The sequence below is a fragment of the Equus przewalskii genome, chromosome 2, assembly GCF_037783145.1.
Source record: "Equus przewalskii isolate Varuska chromosome 2, EquPr2, whole genome shotgun sequence".
NCBI classification, from domain to species: domain Eukaryota; kingdom Metazoa; phylum Chordata; class Mammalia; order Perissodactyla; family Equidae; genus Equus; species Equus przewalskii.
The window spans coordinates 53,629,233-53,646,807 of record NC_091832.1 but is presented as its reverse complement, the minus strand read 5'-3'; the positions used below and the strand labels follow the sequence as shown (position 1 = coordinate 53,646,807).

General features: G+C 36.7%; 1 long non-coding RNA gene across 1 annotated transcript in view; it reads left to right on the top strand.

Moving 5' to 3' along the window:
* Positions 1-17,256, top strand: part of LOC139081426 (uncharacterized) — a 368,420-nt gene extending 351,164 nt beyond the window's left edge. Inside the window, exons 2-3 of the long non-coding RNA XR_011536522.1 lie at positions 7,723-7,877; positions 16,917-17,256. This is a non-coding gene — a long non-coding RNA (uncharacterized lncRNA). The remainder of the gene's footprint in view (positions 1-7,722; positions 7,878-16,916) is intronic.
* The last annotated feature ends 319 nt before the right edge of the window (positions 17,257-17,575 follow it).

Sequence of the window (17,575 nt, the reverse complement as noted above, 5' to 3'; positions counted from 1 at the left end):
ACTTTAGCTTTTTCAAACAGCTTGGATTTAATACAGGGAATTGGATACTTACGAAATCATTTGAAGGGTTGGAGAAGCAGAAATAAGGGGATATTACTGAATGTTTAGATCCAAGATATCAGAAAACTGTTGATGCTACCACTACAGCTACTGCCCCTGCCAGTATAATGTAATTAGGTGATGGAATATGTGATCCATCACTTACAAACATTGATGTCTATGGGAAATTGTTTGTCTCCTGCCATGGGTGAAGGTTTATGGTCTCTGGCTCCCCTCTGCCTTCCAACTTCCTGAAGTGCACCTCATTATTGGAACCTAGTTCTCCTTCAGAACCCAAGCTCCAAGGAACTCAGAGAAATAGTGTTTAGACTTCCAGCCCCTGTAAAACAGGCATGGACATAGAAGCAGATAAGAACTGATGTCAAGCCCTAATGAATAATATCTTAACCTTAGGATAACTTTTTCTTGACAGAATAGTCTATCCAAATAAGATTCTTAGGAATACTAGCCTTGGAAACCCAGTGTTTCAGTAATTTTTGGTCACTATGCTCCACTTTTCTATCCTGTTTTTTACTCTTATCCCACATATTGTCTCTTTGTTCTCTTTCCTAGCTGAAGCACCTTTCTCTCCTTTCTCCTCAAATTGACCATTATACCTTCTGTAATTAAACTTCGTTCCAATTAAACTTTATTAGAGCCTCATCTACTCCCCCTAATCTGACCCTTGAGCCTTATTCAAGTTGGCTGTTCTAATTTGTACTCTTGCTCATCTGACTTCCTGAATTTCTCTTACTCAGTAACACCTTCATTACAAGTGCCAAACTCTTACTCTCATTCCTATATTCTTCTACACAAATACTCCTTAATTATTGTAGATTCTTAATTTCTTCCATATTAGCCACTCCACTTAGTCATTGTGTCCTGATTATATCCCTGACTGATTCACCTTAAAATCTTAAATTCAACATTGAGCTTAAATATTATAGCATCTAGTTATCCTACTTAATAATGCTTACTAAATATTTTTTCTGTAATATTTATTTCTATAGTTCCTAGACCCTCCATTTTTTCCCTATTAATCTCTTGCTGTCTTTATCTTATACTCTATTCAACTTAGAACTCTTGCCCCATCACTTGAAACATGTTTGTACAAAAATCACCAACTCATTTGTCTTGTTCTTCTTCTGTTGTATTCGTTTAACAAGGTTCAAACTGAGAGGTTGTCTGTGTGTCCATAGGTTTGTGATTGTTCAGCACTGAAACATGCTAACTTTGCCTTTAGGAAATCATGGTCTACAACTTCAAATGCTTCCTCATTGCTTAGCAATCAGTCATGTTTCCCTAGTCTGCCTTTATCTCCAATTATCTCAGGAGCTATTTCAAGCGCTCTTCACTCTCTTCAATCCTCTTGCACTAGTTTATTGTGTAGCCACACTTCATTTTTAGAATAAAATATAAAAATGATTGCATGGGAAGGGTCCTAACTTCATGCCATTTATCTGCATACTTACTTACCTTCTCATTCTTTTCTTATTTACAACATTCCTGAACTCCAGAGTTCTTCTCCTTCAGCCTATTTAGGGACATCAATTCAATCATTTCTCTCTGTCTTGTGTGTTTTCAACGTCTACTCTTATTCTAGATCTCATTTCTGCTCAAGTATATCCAAGCTTTAAAGAAAAAAGAGAATAAACAAATCTTCTTTGATCCCAATTTATCCTCCAAATATTGTTTTCTTCTCCCTTTTACAGCCAAGCTTCTTTTTTTTTTATTAAAATTATGATAGTTTACAACCTTGAGAAATTTCAGTTGTACATTATTGTTAGTCATCTTGTGGGTACACCACTTCACCCTTTGTGCCCTCCCCCCACCCCCCCTTCCCCCTGGTAACCACCAATCAGTTCTCCTTGTCTATATTTTAACTTCTACCTATGAGTGGACAAACAGAGTTCGTCTTTCTCTGTCTGGCTTATTTCGGTTAACATAATACCCTCAAGGTCCATCCATGTTGATGTGAATGGGACGATTTTGTCCTTTTTATGGCTGAGTAGTATTCCATTGTGTATATATACCATATCTTCTTTATCCAATCATCAGTTGCTGGGCACTTAGGTTGGTTCCATGTCTTGGCTATTGTAAATAATGCTGCAATGAACATAGGGATGCATGGGACTCTTGGGATTGCTGATTTCAGGTTCTTAGGATAGATACCCAGTAGCAGGATGGCTGGGTCATAAGGTATTTCTATTTTTAACCTTTTGAGAAATCTCCATACTGTTTTCCATAGTGGCTGCACCCGTTTGCACTCCCACCAACAGTGTATGAGGGTTCCTTTTTCTCCACAACCTCTCCAACATTTGTCACTCTTGGTTTTGGATATTTTTGCCATTCTAACGGGTGTAAGGTGATATCTTAGTGTAGTTTTGATTTGCATTTCCCTGATGATTAGTGATGATGGGCATCTTTTCATGTGTCTATTGGCCATCCTTATATCTTCTTTGGAGAAATGTCTGTTCATGTCCCCTGCCCATTTTTTGATCGGGTTGTTTGATGTTTTATTGTTGAGCTGTGTGTGTTCTTTATATATTATGGAGATTAACCCTTTGTTGGATAAGGAACTTGTAAATATTTTTTCCCAATTAGTGGGCTGTTTTTTTGTTTCAATCCTGTTTTCCCTTGCCTTGAAGAAGCTCTTTAGTCTGATGAAGTCCCATTTGTTTATTCTTTCTATTGTTTCCCTTGTCTGAGGAGTTATGGTGTCCAAAAAGATTTTTTTGAAACTGATATCAAAGAGTGTACTGCCTATATTCTCTTCTAGAAGACTTATTGTTTCAGGCCTAATCTTTAGGTCTTTGATCCATTTTGAGTTTATTTTAGTGAATGGTGAAAAAGAATGGTCAATTTTCATTCTTTTATATGTGGCTGTCCAGTTTTCCCAGCACCATTTGTTGAAGAGACTTTCTTTTCTGCATTGTAGGCCCTCAGCTCCTTTGTCGAAGATTAGCTGTCCATAGATGTGTGGTTTTATTTCTGGGCTTTCAATTCTATTCCATTGATCTGTGCACCTGTTTTTGTACCAGTACCATGCTGTTTTGATTACAGTAGCTTTGTAGTATGTTTTGAAGTCAGGGATTGTGATGCCTCTGGCTTTGTTCTTCTTACTCAGGATTGCTTTAGCAATTCGGGGTCTTTTGTTGCCCCATATGAATTTTAGGATTCTTTGTTCAATTTCTGTAAAGAATGTCATTGGGATTCTGATTGGGATAGCATTGAATCTGTAGATTGGTTTAGGTAGCATGGACATGTTGACTATGTTTATTCTTCCAATCCATGTGCATGGAATGTCTTTCCATCTCTTTATGTCGTCATCAATTTCTTTCAAGAAAGTCTTGTAGTTTTCGTTGTATAGATCTTTCACTTCCTTGGATAAATTTATCCCAAGGTATTTTATGCTTTTCCTTTATGATTGTGAATGGGATTGAGTTCTTGAGTTCTTTTTCTGTTAGTTCATTGTTAGCATATAGAAATGCTACTGATTTATGTATGTTGATTTTATACCCTGCAACTTTACTGTAGCTGTTGATTGTTTCTAATAGTTTTCCTATGGATTCTTTGGGGTTTTCTATATATAAGATCATGTCGTCTGCAAACAGCGAGAGTTTTACTTCTTGACTGCCTATTTGGATTCCTTTTATTTCTTTTTCCTGCCAAATTGCTCTGGCCAACACCTCCAGTACTATGTTGAATAGGAGTGGTGAAAGTGGGCACCCTTGTCTTGTTCCTGTTCTCAGAGGGATAGCTTTCAGTTTTTGTCCGTTGAGTATGATGTTGGCTGTGTGTTTGTCATATATGGCCTTTATTATGTTGAGGTACTTTCCTTCTATACCCATTTTATTGAGGGTTTTTATCATAAATGGATGTTGGATCTTGTGGAATGCTTTCTCTGTATCTATTGAGATGATCATGTGGTTTTTGTTTCTCATTTTGTTAATGTAGTGTATCACGTTGATTGACTTGCAGATGTTGAACCATCCCTGTGTCCCTGGTATAAATCCCACTTGATCGTGGTTTATAATCTTTTTGATGTATTGCTGTATTCGGTTTACCAGAATTTTGTTGAGGATTTTTGCATCTATATTCATCAGTGATATTGGCCTGTAGTTTTCCTTCTTTGTGTTGTCCTTGTCCAGTTTGGGGATCAGAGTGATGTTGGCTTCATAGAATGTGTTAGGGAGTGCTCCATCTTCCTCAATTTTCTGGAATAGTTTGAGAAGGATAGGTATTAAATCTTCTTTGAATGTTTGGTAGAATTCTCCAGAGAAGCCATCTGGTCCTGGACTCTTATTTTTGGGGAGGTTTTTGATTACTGCTTCTATTTCTTTACTTGTGATTGGTCTATTCAGATTCTCTATTTCTTCCTGATTCATTTTGGGGAGGTTGTAAGAGTCTAGGAATTCATCCATTTCTTCTAGGTTGTTCAATTTGTTTATAGCCAAGCTTCTTTTAGAAAAACATACTCAGTATCTCAAGTTATACTATGTAAATACCTCTCTTGGGAAATATGTCTCAGAGAATCTCTAGACGAAGCGACTGGGGTTTGTTAACTGGATTCTCAACAGTTTGCTCTGCCAGCTTCTTTGGAAATTTTGATGCTAATTATTGTCTGAGAGACAATAAAGCTCACAGTGTCTTTTGTCCACTTGGAGCCTCCTTGTAGCCAGGCCAGCCCCGCAGAGATCTTGTTGTGGTCTAGTACAGAAACCTCAACCAGAACCTGATTCTATTTTACTCTTCCTCAAACACAAGTCATCACAGAAAAAAATGTAACCCAAGGAGTAATACCAGTTCCTATTTATAAAATATTTATTCTCACTACATTTCATCATATTTTAAAAGCCTTAACTATAACATGGCATTGATAACTATTTTTTTGTTGGAAAAAAAATCGAAACTTTTTAAAAAAGATGAATGTCAGCTAGTCAGTGCCTAAATAAGAAAAGAGAATATGATCCCAAATTGAATTTGTTCAATTGCAAATATGGTCTTTTCTTAGAATTTATGAAACAGCAGCTTCCTAAATTGCCAAGGTGGTAAAAATAAAGGTGAAGTAGTTCTGTAGTGTTATTGTTGCTTTTTTAATGTCTTCTTTCTGTTTGTTACATCAGATAGTCAACAATTTTATAATAAGTGGAGAACCACTTCTCAAAAAAACCCCCAAAAAATCTACCCCAAAGACAGTTGATAAGTTTACCTAGGAGCATGTTTCTAATCAAAAAGGGATGCTCTTAACCAAGCAGTCTTATTAAAAATGCTTCTGTATGTTTATTTCAACATTAGACATGTTTTCATTGTATGTGGGACTACCTTTATGTTTCGTCTCTGCCCAGCAACATTTATTGCTGAGTTAGAACCACCTTCATTTTGGACAATTCTGTACTTTCCCCAATGCACACTGAGTGCATCTGTGGCTTGAAATTATTATAAAAATGTGTTTCTTCTTATAGTCATGCTACATAGTGTTAATTATTCCGGTTCAGGGATGATCCTTGATCCTCTTTAAATCTGCAGCCTCGAGCACAGAGCACAGAACTAAGTGGACAGTCTTCACATATCCATCAAATTCAATTGAATCACTCAATATCTAATTCCTGTTCATTTGGGAACCACTACTTTCCATAGTTATTAGGCTGTTTTCATACCACATACTTCCATTTCAACTGCTAGTGCCCAGAAAAGAATTATGAGGAAAATCCTCATTTAAAGTTTTAAACTGGTTGAATATTTGAGAATTTTAAGAGTGTGCCTTGAAATATCTCAGATAGGGTGACCAACTCATCCTGGTTTGCCAACGACTTTCTGGTTTTAAAACTGAAAGTCCTATACCACAGGATCCCACTCAGTCCTGGGCAACCTGGTAGAATTGGTCATCCCAATCTTGGACAGCCCTAAAATTTTTTTAAACATCTTGAAGGAGGATATGGAGAAAAGAGAACCCTATATTTATCCAAAGAATTTGAAAACACAAAGGCATAAAGATACTTGCACCCCTATGTTCATTGCAGCATTATACACAATAGCCAAGACTTGGAAGCAGCCTAGGTGCCGATCAAGGGACGAATGGATAAAGAAGATGTGGTATTTATACACGATGGACTACTACTCAGCCATAAGAAATGATGAAATCCGGCCATTTGTGACAACATGGATGGACCTTGACGGTATTATGCTGAGTGAAATAAGTCAGAGGGAGAAAGTCAAATTCTATATGATCTCACTCATAAGTAGAAGATAAAAACAACGACAAACACATAGCATTGGAGATTGGATTGGTGGTTACCCGAGGGGAAGGGGGGGAGGGGTGAGGGCATAAGGGGTGATTAGGCTCACATGTGAGGGGATGGACTATAATTAGTTTTAAGGTGGTGAACATGATGTAATCTACACAGAATTTGAAATATATTATGATTTACACCTGAAAATAAATAAATAAATAAATAAATAATTTAAAGAAAAAAGAAAAGAGAACCCTAATACACTGCTGGTGCGAACGCAAACTGGTGCAGCCACTCTGGAAAACAGTATGGAGATTTCTCAAAAAATTAACAATAGAAATACCATATGACCCAGCTATTCCACTACTGGGTATCCAAAGAACTTGAAATCAATAATTCAAAAAGATATATGCACCGCTATGTTCATCACAGTATTGTTCACAGCTGCCAAGACGTGGAAACAAACCAAGTGCCCATCAACAGATGAATGGATGAAGAAGTGTGAAAATATATACACAATGCAGGACTACTCAGCCATAAAAAAGACAAATTCATGCCATTTGTGACAACATGGATGGACCTTGAGGGTATTGTACTAAGTGAAACAAGTCAGACAGAGAAAGACAAATACGGTGTGACTTTACTTGTATATGGAAGATAAACACATAGATCAGGAGAACAGATTGGTGATTACTAGAGGGGGAAGGCGGTAGGGGGAGAGTGAAAGGGGTAAAGGGGCTCATATGTATGGTGACAGATAAAAATTAGACTGTTGGTGGTGAATACAGTATGGTCGATACAGAAACGGAAATATAATAATGTACACTTGAAATTTACACATGTTATAACCTGCTATGACTTCAACAAAATAATTAAAAAAATAAAATATTCAGCTTAATACCCCCCCCAAAAAACGTGTTGAAAATCCATGTTTCTTGTATTTATTTCATATGTACATGTGGCAACAATCAGATTTTGGTAAAACGACTGATTATTTACCCACTTCAGTTGACTTTTGCCATTTATCATAAAACCAGTTAAATATGACAAAATGTTCCATAGTCCAGAAAGCTGGCTTCCTATTGATGATCCCTTGGTTTTCCCCTAAATCAGGATATTTAGAATTGTGTTAGCCTTGGTTAATTGTTCCACATATGTGATGGATAGAACTTTCAGTATCTTTAAAGTAATGAAATATTCGCTGCTTGTTTTTGTGAGTCAGGAAGAATTACGGCATGCTCATAGTGATGTGACTGATTTACATCTACTTCCATATTTTTGCTAACCTTCATTTTTCTCTAAGTAGACTAATGTTCATGTTAGTGCCTCTGTGGTGAATGAAATTGTCTCAAACTAATGCAATATTCCTTGTTCATTTACTAAAAAGATGCACACCTTAAACATGGTACTTATCCAACTTCTTCTAATTCACTATTCTTTTTTTTAATAGATAAAATGGTATATAGGGTGTTTCTCAATGTATAATACTCATACCACCCGCCACAACATCAACCCAGGGAGCTCCGTGTTGTTATCATGGGTGCCTAATTCAACAAGATTCCAGGTGATTCCAGTATCCAGCAACATGTGTAAACCACAAGCCAAGTAAGTGCAATGGTATTTGTAAGTGCAATAGACTTCCTAATTTATTGGAACTGTGATTTTGGAAAAAATTGCCTAACTTCTCTGAATTTTAATTTCCTCATCTGCAAAATGGAAAAGTATAATAGCTACATAAGGGCAGTGGATCTCAAGTGAGATACGGAAATGTGAAATGTTTCAGAAACTGTAAAATTCGAGAGCAGTTGTTATCTACTCCCGTATTTGTGATCCTTCTCTTCGGCTTCCTTAGAAATTGTAAGGAAAAGTTATTCATGCTGTTTGCATGCTAGTTACTTAATGGCTTCTACTAAGGTTGCATATCTTTTTAAGTAAAATTGACCCATTAATTCAAATCAGTTTTACGGGTATTTTGTCTGATTTGATTAGTCAGTTTGGTCAAATTGGTTGAACTGGTTGTGTGTAAAAATATAGACAGCTTTGATAAAAATTACCGTTGCATGCCGACAAATAGAGCATAACTAAAATATGAAACCTCTTCCATTCCATGCTGCTGATTAAGGTCTGGCGGTAAGTAATTGGACAGGTAATTTCAGATTTCATCTGCTCTAACAGATGTCTGTTACGAATTGGAACGACTACTTACAGTTGCTTCTGACTCTGTCCTACCCTGCTGTAGGAGTCCTTCTAATAAGTAGCACGCTGCCCTAAGACCTCAAGAGAACTACTACAATTAGTAGTCCCCCTAAGACCTTTCTCTTTAGGAGGCTTTCCCTAGTCAACCCGATTTTATTCTGATAATTTCTTTACTTCTGTTCTAGAATTTAGTCTTTTTATTTGCATGGATTTGACAATAAACTTTATGTTCTTTTCCATGTGTTCTTTTCTCTTTCATTAGTATACATTCTATATGATATCTAGTTTGACTTAAATCAGAAAATATGTACCGAATATCCACTAGATGCACAACAATGTTGTATTCCAAACAATAGGATAACTGCCTTACTCTCAAAGAATTTCTAATATATTTGGAGAAATGAAATATGCAACTTAATAAATATATAGCAAAGTAGTATCAGTGTGGTAAACTCAGAGTTAAGAAAACCATACTTTGGCCCGAGTTGGTCATTAACCTACCCTGTGACATTGTGAAAGCCTTTGGCCTGTCTGGACACGTTTGCAAACAAGGCAGATACAGAGGATTGTTAGACTAGAACAATCTGGTTTCTAAATGAGAGTTCTGACAGTAAAGGGTTCAATGTGCACTAGTTAATCCAAGAAGACTACAATAAAAAGATGTTTTTTGAATCCTGAAGTGGAAGGAAGGAAAACGAAGGGGAGAAGGAAATTAGCATCACCTAAGTACAGTCTTAAGTTGGCTTCTTTGTATATTTTATCCCATTTATTCCTTACAATAATTCTGTGAGTTTAATATCAGATTGAACCCTATAAATATGGTTTTTGTAGGTTCCTAACAGTCAAATGGGCAATTCTATATGGTCTAAGAAAATACTATTATTCTTATTAATAGAGAAATTCAGTCTCAGAAAAGTTAAACAGTTTGTTTAGGGTCAGACAATTATGTCTGACTCTAAAGTCCTTACTGACTAATTCTTTCCATTTTTCCTGTGTGTAATTCATCAGCCACGTCCTGTAAGTTCTATTCCTCAAATATCCAGATTCTACTGACTTCTCTCAATCTCCACTGTTCCCATCTTAGTCCAAGTCACAATAACTTCTCCCAAATAATATAATAGCCACTCTGCTTCTATTTGGCTTCCTGATAACCCATTCTCCACGCAGTCTCCAGAGTGACCCTTTAAAGACTCAAAGCAGAAGCAGGTCATGTCAGTCTCTGTTTAAGGAACATAATTAAACATAATTTGCAAAAAACCCCAAACCTCTGATGGCTTTCTACCATGCTTTGAAACAAATTTATTTATTTTTACCATGTTTCTTTACCATGACTCCTACCTACAACCTAAATAGTGCTTGGGACACAGGTGTTCAAATTACTTGTTGAGTGAATTAAAAGTGGTATGTCTGTTAAAGTTGGGAAAATAAAGCATGAGTGATCAGGTGGGAACCAATTGTAATGGTGTTTGAATGGCAAGCATTTTAACTTTATTCTCTCTGTCACTGGAACCCATTGCAAGTCTATAACTAGGGAGGTGTAGAAAGAAAGAAAGTAGAGTCATAGAAAGATTAGTTTGAAGATAGAGAATAAAAAGGGAGAGAGAAGAATGAGAAAAGGCAAGAAAACCAGTTGAAAAGTTATTTCAGTAGACTCCACTGAGTAATGACGTCTTCAGCAAAAGGGGGGGGCTGCTTGGAAAGGACGAGGAAAATATAGATGTGAGTTTCTGGGGAACTAATAAAGGAAAAAGGGCAGACGACACTGTGGGCTCAAGAAGATTGTAATTCTTTTTTCCTCTGAGTGACCAGATGATGCTCCTACCAGTGCTGAATCCAGTCGGAAAGGAAAAAGAATTTTGGAAAAATATTTTAGTATTAGGTGATTTGAGTATGTGGTAAAACGTGAAAGTGGAGAATATACATTGTAAATATGGGGCCAAATCCTCTATCTCTTAAAAAGGTCTTGAAAATACCCCATCCTCTTCTCCATCCTCCCTACTAGTATCCTGGTTCACGCCTTCATTATTTTTGTTCTCTTGCGTGGGCTAAGGGAATCATCTCACTTGTCTCTGGGTTTTTACATTGCCTCCAGAGAACTTCCTTAAATGCAAATATGTCCCTGCATTTCCTGACTTAAGACTTCTTGCGGCTTCTCTTGTGACACCCACCCCTTTGTCCCAATTTCCCATAACATCGTGTCCAAAATTCTTAGCGTGACATACAGGGAACTTCTCTCTCTGTCTCTAACTTAATTCTCCAGCCATTCCACCCTTCACTGCTCCATGCCCCACCCCCTCCTATGCCCATGAGTATTGTCAGTAATTGGTCTCAGTAGGTTCCCCTGCTCCATCCTCCATTCCTGATTCTCTAAGAGACAGAGGATAGTACCTTCCCCCCAAGAAGGCAAAAGAGGCCATGGCCACTCTTTCTAGGATAGAAATTTTAATTTGCCCAAATAACAAGATTTTAACAGAGCCTTCAGGAGTGAGCACAAATGCAAGAGTCAAGAAGTGGTGCTTCAAGGAAGTTAGAATAATCTGTAACAAACGCTTCTTCCCTATTACCAGTTCTTTCATCCAGAAATCTTCACAATGTCAGTGTTCTTCTTGCCCCGCAGGGGTAGCAGGGAGGGAGACTGGGGGAGACTTGAGATGCCCTAGAGCACTGGCACTCATCCTTTTTTCACCTTGATTGAGAAAAAAATAAATTTTACAACATGACCCAATATTCTGATATAAACATATACAAACATAATATGTTATATATGCATATTTAAACATATATCTGCATATATAAATACTTGCTGTATAGGCACATGTAATATATATGCATATCATAAAACTGAGAACAGTTTCGCAAAATAATACCTATTATTTCTGTTGCAACATACACTAATATTTTCTATTTTATTCTCTTCCATTTAAAACATTATTATTGAGACCCATAACCCTCTACTAGGTTGAGATGAGCGTAGTGAAGACCATTACTTTGAGGTTGGTTAACTAACAAATGACACGGTTATTTGCACCGTTGGACAGTGCTAACTGTGAAATCATGGCTGGCCTTATTTTCAACGTCCTCTGTACAAACACGTTTTTCATCGGTGTGTGAAATGAAGAGCCAATACAGAGAAATTACCTTGCAACTTCCAGGTTACTTGTACCCAATTTACAAGGACTACATGGTGGAGGGGGTTTTCTTTCCACAGTACTATGCTGCTTTTGCAATGCAGAGGCCTAGTTTACATTTAAAAAAGCACTTTTGGTAGGTGAGTTTGAACCCAGAGGCCTTCCATTACCCCCACTCTTACCTCTATTTTAGATAATACCCCATTTTTCTCATTGCTTTAAAAGGTGATTTCATCCAATCTATCATTTCATAGATGTGGAAACAGAGGCATTAAAGGTTAAGTGACTTGCCCCAAATTATAGACAGTTGTTATCAAGAACAGGTCTAGAATCCATTTCCTGTGTCTTGCTGCCTTGTGTCTCTATTGTGTGATACTGCTTCTTCCTGGGTTCTCAATATATGCGTTGACTGAGTTGCCAATGCGCAAGAAGAGAGCATAATGGGAAATATTTACATTCTCATTTTTCATGTGTTTTTCTCTTAGGAACTCAACCCAAAGTACCAATGACTGGCAGGTTTTGTTCAAAATATTCATTATTTTTATAACTAAGGAAAACTGAGGCAGATTGACTGGAAAACATTCACATATCAAGTCTCTGGTGAAGCTTTTGTGTTCTTTGAGCCTCCATGATTACTCTATACTTTGGTGCTGCCTTATATTAAAGCTTGAATTCTTGATTTGTCCTCCTAGATTTTCACAATTTGAAGCTAGGAGGGAGAAAGAGTGTCTTAGAAGACAGAAATTATTTTTTAAACATTGGTGACTAACTTTTCCTCCTTTACCTTCATTTGGCGAAAAGGCATCCCTGTGCTCATCTCCCCAGCCTACACACAACTCAACATGAAATTTGGGAAGAATGCAAGAAAACATGACTGGTATCTCTTTCCTCAGCTGTTTTATGAGGCCCAGGACCTGCAGAATCACCCTGGTGCCACCAAAACATAGTTTAAGAAACTTGAGGAAATACCTGCTGGCAAGAGGACACAAATCTATACTACCAATTTACCCAGGGGACAAGGATAATTGGTATGATGTAGATTTCCAGGCTAAAAGCAGTGCTCACTGGCCACTTCCATACTCCATCAAGGGACTAATCATTGGACAAAGGAATGGATCAATGAGAGGCCTGGAGAATGCCTCCTGGAGGCAAAGGGTATAGAGAATGAAAAGAGCACTGTCTGCGGAAACCTTGAACCCAAGAGTCTGTATAAAATCATCTAAGGTACCATGATGGAAAGAAAGTCATTATTTGGATGCCAGGCACACAGTGTGAACAAGAAACTGCCTCTCTTCAAGGTGGCTGGCATGGATGAAGGGAAAGAAAACTTGTCAACTTTGATGTGTTACTTAGGGAAACAGAAAATGTTCCAACCTGCTGATAGTGAAAGCACAGGACAGAAAGATGAGGGGAGAAAGAGGGGGAGAAAGAGAGGGGGAAGGAGAGAGAGAGAGAGGAACAGTCCTTGTCCCTCTTAACTACAAACTGTTTCCTACATACTCAACTAAGGGTGATGTTATGGAATGAGTTGCATCCTCCCCCCAAATTCATATGCTGAAGTCCTACATCCTCACTATCTCAGAATTTGGCTGTATTTAGAGATAAGGTCTTTAAAGAAATAATTAAGTTAAAATGAGTTTAAAATTAGCATGGGTCCTAATCCAAATGTCTGATGTCCTTAATAAGAAGAGAAAATTTGGGCACAGATACATACAGAGGGAAAACCCTGTGAAGACACAGTGAGAAGACAGGCATCTACAAGCCATGCAGAAACTTGAGAAGAAACTGATCCTGCCAACATCTTGATCTTGTTAGAAAATAAATTTCTGTTGTTTAAGTCACTCAATTTGTGTTCTTTGCTATGGCAGCCTGAGCTGACTAATTCAAGTGGCCTGATCAGAAACAGGGGTAGATTGCCAACTGACCTAAGTCAATGTGGTCCTGCATGATGTTTTTGGGAGACATTTGTTGAGTTGGGTAAAGACTATAGATGTCCCCTATCGCATCCTCCTTACTAAGTTACAAGGAAAGTTAACCTCAGGTAAAATTCTCCTGCAAGTCAAGGACCGATTAGAAAAGAGCACAAAATAATCTTGCAATCTGTTCCGTAATCTCTGTGTCATAGGAAACTCATTGCTATTGTGCATGGATGGGACACTCAGGAAAACAATATTCTAGAGACAGAATGCAATTAGCTTACATTACCCATTAGATAAACAGAATCTTCTGAACACAGCATATTTCTGAATGAAACTCCGTTTATAGGAGGAATAGTAAAAAGCTCAAACAATTTTATACTCTGTTCACTCAAGGCCAGGAAACATTTCTACAATTTTTAGCCAAGATATTTACATATCTTGAACACTACTGATTTCTCCAATGACTACGCACTTCTAAAAATCAATAAAATAATTCTTTTATGGATCCAGATCTAATGCCTTTTCTCTTAGCCATCTATTAAAAAAAAAGATGTCTGATTTATGGATCCAGATCTAGCGCCTTTTCTCTTAGCCATCTATTAAAAAAAAAGATGTCTGAGTTAGGGAAGTCTTACTCAAAGACTGATAGAAAAAAATCTTTCTATAACCATAGACATTGTAACAATGGATTTAGAATTTACAATGTAAAAGCAATTGTAAATGATTATGGCTTCTCCATTTCTCTGACAGTCACCCACATACATTAATGCATTGATTTTTCAATGTAATTTTATAGGCCATCAATAGCAAAGGCATTATACCAAACCTAAATGTAGTTTTTTCTGATAGAGTTAATGCCAAATATATAATTGCTAATGTAAAATGTGTAAATCATCAATTTTGGCATCCTACTGTTTTTCCCTTTTGCATATTTTCAGAAGGAAAGTCTGGAGAGAATAAATCCATGGTTCACTTGGAAACTGATTCTTCTTTAAATCAATGCTACCAGTGAATGCCATTGACTTTAAATGTCTTCCTATTCTATGGATAGGACAGCTCCAGACATTATGTGAATTTCATTTTTTAAACTTCTTCATTTCCTGGTGTTAAATTTATGAAAACTGATTTTTTGGGAAGTGGTGAAGTTGAGCTTTGCCATCTAATGGCTGAAAAGTGAAGGTAATTGTATCCTGCCATGGCCCTTTGACTAGCTTATGCAAGCGAACAACACAGCAGGCAGGAAAGTAGGTGGTGTGTATACCCTTGCTGTCACCCAGTACATTTTCTTCAACAGAGAAATGTCCTGTAATAAAAGCGTTTCCATGATTAGGTGATTATAGATACAGATATTTGAATTGAATTTTGTTGGGAGGATAATCATGTCTAACCAGGTGCCTCAGTTTTCCCAACCACCAATGTGGATGATAACATCTTTATTTACTTCAAAATTATATTCAGAGGCTGCAGGCTTCTTAGATTTGATTTATGTCTCATAGCTCACCTGTGTTTGTCTTGAGTCACGGTGCTTTAGAGTGATATTGGAAAGCCAAAAATTCCTTAGGAACTTTCTTATATAAAATTACTACCAAAGTGTCATTAGCTCTCTAAATAAATTTGAAATTACCAGAAAGTAAATATTTATATAAAAGCACAAATAAAACTAGAAATTATTAGTGCTTAGAAATACAAATAGAGCCAAATTAGTTCTTACATGGCATGTCCTTCCCTCCTTTTCAATATGTATCATGCTGTCTTAGTTTGTCTATTAAGATCCAACTCCAGAAATGCCATCCACTCTATGAATTCTCCTTCTCTTCTCCTCCCTCCTTCCTCAAGCAGAAGCCACAGCTCATTTTCGGGATTTCTACAGTATCTTGTCATTCCTCACTTACAGTATATGCAGCGTATATTTTTATTTTTCTGTCTGTTAGTCAGTATACTGTGTGTCTATGATATTCTATGCATTCCTTGAAGGGAGCAATTGCATTGTAAAAATTCTTTTCTAACCAAGAATTGGCCAAGTATCTTAGTCTGTGGTAGAGTCTCCATAAAGAGGGGAGAGTTTAACGTAGCATATGGAAAGTTAAATAATGCCAGATAAATCACAACATTCTGTGGTTCAAAGGACAATGAATGATACAAAAAAAAGTTCTATAAGTTTTCAAAGAGTTGGCCTGGTAGGATCAGAGAGGCTTTATGGAGAAATTGGGGACTGAAGAATGACTTGGAATTAGAGCATCTAGAGAAGAAGGGACATTATTCCAATCTAGAATTACCAAAATTTTCACAACAACAAAGTACTTGTCAAATAAAAATATTTTTCCTAGGATGTCAAGTTGGAAAATACAGAATGCTGCTTAACTTTTACAAAATTGACATATATCTTAACCGTTAAAGCATTATGGAACTTTCAAAGCCAGGAATTCAAACAAGAGAATTTTGAAAGTGGAAGCCTAAGATTCACTGATTTTCTGATATAGATTGTAAAAATCTTTAGTTTCAGTTTTTCCTTTGCAGAATGGAACGAGAACTACATATTTTTTTTTTCTGTCATGGAATTGGTAAGATAGGGGCCATTGTTGGGGGAGGGTTTCAGGCATGTACATTGTACTCCATGCACTATAGAGAGAGTGCATGTGAGTTGTGCTGGAGTCATGCAATATGTAAGCTCTGGGTCCATGCCTGACCTGGTGCTAAGAAATTTGATAGATCGTCAATCACTTTTGCAAATCTTCCCCTTTTTCTTTAAGAGCAGGCACACACTGATACATAAGAAGCACAAATTGATGAGATAATTGGGTAAACTTATGTTGAACGTGAAGGGGAAAGCAACAATTTGGAGAATGAAAAGAATATGGATCACTATAAAAACTATTTTCATGCTTCAGTGCTATGATAGATCCACTTAAGCAATCAGGAATACGTGGTTCCTTGAAAGCTTTCATTAATGTTTGGTCCAGAGGTCAAGAGATGATTTATTTGCCCAATTACACATTGGTGTTGGTATTGAAATTGACATTGGTATTCCTCTACGGCAGAAGCATCCATTTGCCTTGGGGACCACAGTGCTAAAACTGTCAAGATAGTCCTGCGTCTTTCTCAACTAAAAAAATCCTGAAATGTCAGAACATTTTTCATTGCAGTAGTCAATACTTCAGCCCAGGTTAGCAGGTAAAATTATAAAATTGTCAAGCTTTCTAACCTTCCAATTTAGAATTTCTCCTTTCCCCTATTAGCAGTACTCCTTATACATCTCAGCCAAAAGCTTCCACAGAAAAATATGCTTTATAGTTCTTGTAATTGCCAACATTTATTGAGCCCTTTTTATGTGCCTAAGTATATGTTAACTCTTTACCACAATAATGCTCATAATTACTCTATTATCTTATCTCTTTATACAGATAAGGAAACTGAGGCCAATGGAGGTCAAGTGAGATCACACAGCAAATAAGTGATGAAAACGACATTCTGAATGAAAGTCATCTCAGTCCAGAGCGTAGGCTTCTGATCTTTATTTTACACTAATATTTTGGGCAAAAAAAGTTATTGAACAGAAAAATCTTTGACGAATATAATCAAAACAATGAGAAAACATAATAGTTTAAGAAAAAGTTATAATCAGAATATGCTGTAAATTTTTAAAAAATAGGAAAACTACTGTATTAATTCTATACTAATATATTTGAAACTCTTGAAGATATGATCAAATTCAACAAAAATATAATGGACCGAAAGGAACACAAGAAGAAACAGCCAAGAAATAGGAAAAAAAGTTAAACTTTCCTCAGAAATAGCAGAAGAGGCACCAGGCACAAGTTGTTTTATGGAGAAGAGAGAGACATTTCTTCTTTCAAGTACCCTTTATACAACAATTTTATTATTTAGATATATAATACACAAATTTCCACACTTTTCTTATCTGCAATAGAAGCTGTTACATAAAACGTAAACTAAAGTAGAAAAGCAAGAAACAGAACTTTCAAATCTTTAATACATGAAGAATTTTAACCAATAATTTAAAAATAAGATATATCTCAATAAATGAGCAAAGAAAATTAAT